This window comes from Notechis scutatus, chromosome 3 (genome assembly GCF_049901735.1).
Source record: "Notechis scutatus isolate UNSWTSFEM ecotype Mainland chromosome 3, rNotScu1.2, whole genome shotgun sequence".
Lineage (NCBI taxonomy): Eukaryota > Metazoa > Chordata > Lepidosauria > Squamata > Elapidae > Notechis > Notechis scutatus.
Genome location: NC_142011.1, coordinates 141,578,792 through 141,584,929, shown reverse-complemented (window position 1 = coordinate 141,584,929; position 6,138 = coordinate 141,578,792).

Below are 6,138 nucleotides of genomic sequence, written 5' to 3'. Positions count from 1 at the left end.
TTCTCAGTGTTGGCAACTTTAAGATGTGTGGATTTTAATTCCCCAAATTCTCCAGCCAGGCAGAGAGAGATGAATTCCACACATCCTAAAATCACCCAAGGATGGGTAACAATTTTCTAAACTCTAATGGTAATGCATTTTCTTTTTGCAATCCACTAAGAAATTTTGTTCTGTGTTATATATTTTTTGTTTTATTATTTTATTTGATGGTTCATCACAAAGTGAGCCAGATATTCAGACTGGATTTGGCATTTTTGTCCAACTATTGAGTCTTTCCCAAGGACCTGAGATAGGCAGATGTGGAAGTTTGATGGTGTTACAGGATATGCATTAAGCTGTTCCAAGTGAAGCTGCCTTTTGCATTTAACTGTTGGTGAATTTGCCAGTGCCGATTGTGTTCAAATGGTGTTCCAATTGTTTGAGATTGCCTTCAAGGCACCTATTATCATTGGTACTACCTTTGCTTTCTTTTATTATTTTATTTTCCTCAACTATCTGCTTTCTGATAGCCCAGCTATATCCTGATATTCTCCTAGCAAGTCCAGCAAGTCCATTCAGTTAAATAATTTTACTTTATCCAAGTTTTCTTTTTCCAAATTTAACCACATTTATGTCAAAGGAGTAACTGGTTTGTAATCTTACTTTGGATTTAGCAAAATAAGAAAGCTTATTACTGTAAAAAGCCATAACTCCTGGATCTCTTTATGGTTTGATGTTAAATATTCACCAGTGTTGAGTCCCAGATGGAATACAATATAGTAATTCAATTGTGAGATTCCGCTAATGTCCCACCCTATATAAACATAGCTTAAAGGTTTAGGTATATGGTAGTGAATCTTTCAACCTTGGAACTGAATTATAACCATGCTGAATGGCTGGATTGTCTTCTCAAATGCTAGTGCAGTACAGAACTCTTTACAAGTCACTTCTAACATTATCTGTGAAATAGTTATTAATATAAGAAAGGAAAGGTAACAGGATTGTAAATTAAAGTTCATTCAAGAGAATAATATTGTTCAGTGAAAACCAAGGCTACTCTGATTATGATTATGACAGAAGGAAACTATAGCTCAAGCAACTTTGATAATGTGAAACCCAATAGCAGTCTTGTGTTATTTTACTCACATTTGCAAAATGCTTCTAAGAGAATTAATCCCAAATGGTCATTCAGCTAATGATCTCCTGTGAAGCTGAAAATCGTAGCATTTGGAACATGAAACTCCTAATGTATTGGGAGTACAAAATCCAGAATGTTCTACTAGATCATGCTGGATAAGAATTATAAGAGTTATACTCCAACATATCCGAAGGGCATTACATTGACATAGGTTGAACTAGTAGGACCAACAATGGGTGTTTAAAACCATTTAGATACTTGAAATAAAACCATATTCTATAAGTGGCTGCTGCTACCACTACAGAATATTTTCAATTCTGTACAATATTCTGTACAATATTTTAACTTCCAAGCTATTTGTAAATAAAGCTTATAAAATAATGCAGGTGAATATATGCAAATGTACTGAATTGGTATGCATACCATATTGTATATATGGAGTGACTATAAACTCATCACAGTATACTTTGCAGTATACTGGCATAGATCAGAATATAATATCCTGCTGGATCCAGCCAATGGGCAACTAGAGACTAAGGCATATGAAGTATGGTTATAGGAACTGGGCTTGGCTAGTGTAATAAAGAGAAGGACCAGGGGAAACATGATAGCAGTCTTCCAATATTTGAGGGGCTGCCACAGAGAGGAAGGGGGTCAAGCTATTTTCTAAAGCACCTGAAGGGCAGACAAGGAATAATGGATGGAAACTGAACAAGGAGAGATTTAACCTGGAAATAAGGAGAAACTTTCTGACAGTGAGAACAATCAACCAATGGAACAGCTTGCCCTCGGAAGTTTGCCATCACTTGAGACCTTCAAGAAGAGATTGGACTGCCATTTGTCAGAAATGGTGTAGGGTCTCCCACTTGGGCGGAGGGTTGGACTAGATGACCTATAAGGTCCCTTCCAACTCTGGTTATCTGTTGTCAATGGCCTTTCAAATTCATTTTCTCAAGTTCCTCATTAAATGCCTGTGGAGATGGGATTGCCCTCTGTTGTTACCCAGAAGTTGGTCTTCAAAGTCCTAAATTTCCATTCATTGTGACAAATGATTTTAGGTTCTAATTGTCTCTAAGAGAAATGTGTATTTTTTTCTTAGAACAATGCATAGTTATAATAATCTCTCATCTACTCTTCCTCATTTTAATAGTAATCATAATCTATTACTCAATGTCATTGTCTCGTTGATGTCTAACTGCTGAGTTTAGCCAGAATCCTTTAATGAAAAAGTTCGACACAACCAAATGCAAAAATGCAATTACTGGAATTCCTCTATCCATAAAAACAATATGTAGTATTTTTAGAATTGCTGATCACGGAGGCCTATATTCCCCTCCTTGCACAGTAATTCAGTAAATTATTCATAGCAATCTCAGCTCAAAAGGCAGAAGGAAGGGTCAGTTTCTCCAGCCAACAGAATCAGTTTCTCCGGCCAACAATACAATTCTAAATGCCAAATCAGAATTTTTCATCCCTAGAACAGGCACCTGCAGCACTTGTGTAGAAGTTTTTCTGTCAAATGGCCAGCTGCCCATCTTGCTGATCCATTTTGAACAGTGTTGTTTGATTTTTATTCTGTTACGCAATCATTTGAGGTACCCAGACTGGTTTCGGAATTGGACAGGGCATAAATTGGGGGGAAAAAAATACCTTTGTGGAAGTTTGATCTCACTCAGCAAGAAAGAATTGGGGTAATATTTGTTTCCTTCAACACATCACTTACCATGGACTAAGAATGAAGAACAAACTTAAGAAATCAAGTTGGCAGTGCAAGCGTTTCTATTAATGGTCCATCTGCTGGAGTCAAAGTTGTCTGTAATCTTATATACAGTACTTTGAATCTACAGAACCTTTATATTCTGTGGTATTGGAAAGCAATATTAGAAGCTGGCTTCTATAATCAGTTGTTTGATTCATCTAGCCTAGTATTGGCCCTGACTGATTTTCCAACTTTTCTCTATCCTATCTAGAAATGCCAAGACTTAACCTCAATCATTTGATTGCAAAACCTGTATTTATGTTATAGCTATTTCGTTTTTGTGCTAGCATTGTGCACACACACAACCTTGAGCATGAAACACAACATTCTTTGAAGTTTGAAAGCAGTGTTATGTTGCAAATTGCCAAACAACATGTGCTACAGGATCGCTTATTTCTGTCTGTTCAACTATTACAAAGTGTGCACTACTATTACTCTTAATCTTCTCATCACTCCTTATCACCCATCCCCTCCCACTTGTGATTGTAGGACTGTAACTTTGTCGCTTGTATCCTTACGATTTATATTGACTGTTTCCTAGTATGATTTGATTGTTGATTGTACCCTATGACTATCATTAAGTGTTGTACATTATGATTCTTGATTCTTAACGAATGTATCTTTTATTTTATGTATACTGAGAGTATTTACACCAAGACAAATTCCTTGTGTGTCCAATCACACTTGGCCAATAAAGCTATTCTATTCTATTCTATTCTATTCTATTCTATTCTATTCTATTCTATTCTATTCTATTCTATTCTATTTTGTAAAACTGAAACAACCAGAAATAACCAACTTCTTGGTTCTCCTAAGTTCAGGGTGCCACTGTGCAGTGCACATAAAAACTCAAATGTCTCTACTGTATATTGTAGCGCTGAGTTCTCATAACCCATCACCTCCTCCTCCTCTTCCCTTCCCCCAAAACTCATCTATATGCTAATTTATCATGACTAATACTGTCCCGAAACTTAATGATAGTAATGGAAGAATGGGAAAAGAAAACGATGCTTGCTTTCTTTACAAAACCATTCTCCTTCTTGTTCTTTCCCTTCCCCCCTTTCCCTTCTTTCTCTCCATTTATAGAAACACTGGTTTAATGAAAGCACAGGTGGCAAATAAGACTAATCAAGAATTTCTGTATTCTGACTAAGAGTATACATCAAAGCTGGATGAAGCCCAGGCCTTGACCTAGGCAGAGAGATAACTTGCAATAGATTTTTCTTTCCTTTAGATGGAGTGGATGAGTTTAAGCTTCCTTTGTCCCAGTTCTCTATCTCCATAAAACTCCTGTCCTGATATATTTCTAGCACATGGGAGGGAGGGAGGGAGGGAGGGAGGAAGGGAGGGAGGGAGGGAGGGAGGGAGGGAGGGAGGAAGGAAGGAAGGAAGGAAGGAAGGAAGGAAGGAAGGAAGGAAGGAAATGCTCTAGTCATCTATGCCTTTCTTATGCTAAAGTACAGGGGAACAGAGCCTTGTTTTCCCAAATCCAGTTCTGAAGAAAGCTAAAACCAGCTCATATCAACACCATTATAATACTTCTCCCTATTTTTTTTCCTTTACAAACTCTTTTTTTTTAATCAGTCATATTTTGGCTTTTCAAATGTCATACCTGTTTTTCTCCCACTATTTTATCAGTTCTATCCAGCCATGAATCTCTGATTCTTTTCTGCCTTTCAACCCATTCACTCTTTCTCATAAATTTGTTTTGCAATTCAATCTTCATTTGTAACCCAACCACGTCATTATGAACCACAGTGGCGCAGTGGTTAGAATGCAGTACTGCAGGCTACTTCTGCTGACTGATGGTTGCCTGCAATTTGGCGAGTTGAGTCTCACCAGGCTCAAGGTTGACTCAGCCTTGCATCCTTCCTAGGTCAGTAAAATGAGGACCCAAATTGTTGGGAGCAATATACTGATTCTGTAAACCACTTAGAGGGGGGCTGTAAAGCACTGTAAAGTTGCATATAAGACTAAGTGATATTGCTAGTGCTATTTTTTTTTAATTTCATATTGGCCACTGATAAATATTCATGTAGCATCATTGATTCTTGAACCATCTCCCCTTACTCTTAAGTGACCCATTCCTGTTGCATTCCACTTTCTTTCATGTTTCTCCTGATTAGTTAACTCTCATTTTCTGTGTAACCAAGTGGGCAGCAGTATACTATCTTACACAGCTTTATTTGCCCATTTTGACAAATAGTCAACAATACAGATCACATTGGTTTTTTTTGTCTTTTTACTCATTTTACTTATTACTTTTTAACTAAAATTTTGTACATTTAAATCTTTCCCCATATGCTTTCCATCTTTACAAACATTCTACCAAGGTACACAGATTCACCAAGTTTACTGCAAATCACTTGGGTTCTCAGTCAACAACCCAGCATCATCTATGTACAAAAAATAACTTTCTCCATGATCACCCCTCTAATGCCATCATAACATTCCTTGTGCATTTATCTATAATACATTGAAAAAATGGATGAGACATTCCATATCCTTACTTTACTCACTGCTAAATATTGCATCATTCCATTTAATGCATTCACTAAGCATTCCATCATAGAAGGCTTCTATCTCATTCATCAACAAACTCAAAGTTCCATATTCATTCAATATTCCATCATTCAGTCGTGTTCATTTTATCTCACCTGTTCTCTAAAACTACAAACGCATAATAAATTGAGTTTCTCATATTCATGCATTTCTCAGTGATCTACCAAAGAGCAAAACCTAGCCTGCATGTTTCCTGCCCAGCATAAAATCACTTTGCTTCAAATGCTGCATGACTATATCTCTTTATTTCATTCACTAATTCATACACTTACATTCCGAATACCATGTTTTTTCACCAAAGTGTTTTATAGATAAGAATGATTCCCCCATTCCCCCTAACCATGATTTTGATCAGTTAAGGTTTTCACATGCATTACCAATCTTAGACATGGTCTTGCCAAATGCAATATTTTCTGATATTGCTGGAAGCATTACTAGCGCATATTGGCCATTGGTTCCACAAATGCAATAAATGCCCATTTTCATCCAAATCTAGGTTCTGTCATACAAGAACTGACTTGCAAGCGAACACATTGTTGCCTGCAGCCAACCACTTAGGTAGAACATTCAGTTTATTGACACAAACTTGAGATCTTGGATCCATGCCAAGATCTCATTATCAGATCATACCAGATTAACTCAGGTCATTTAAGAATGTCAGATCAAGAGACCATGCTCCAAACAGATTAAGTAAGAACAG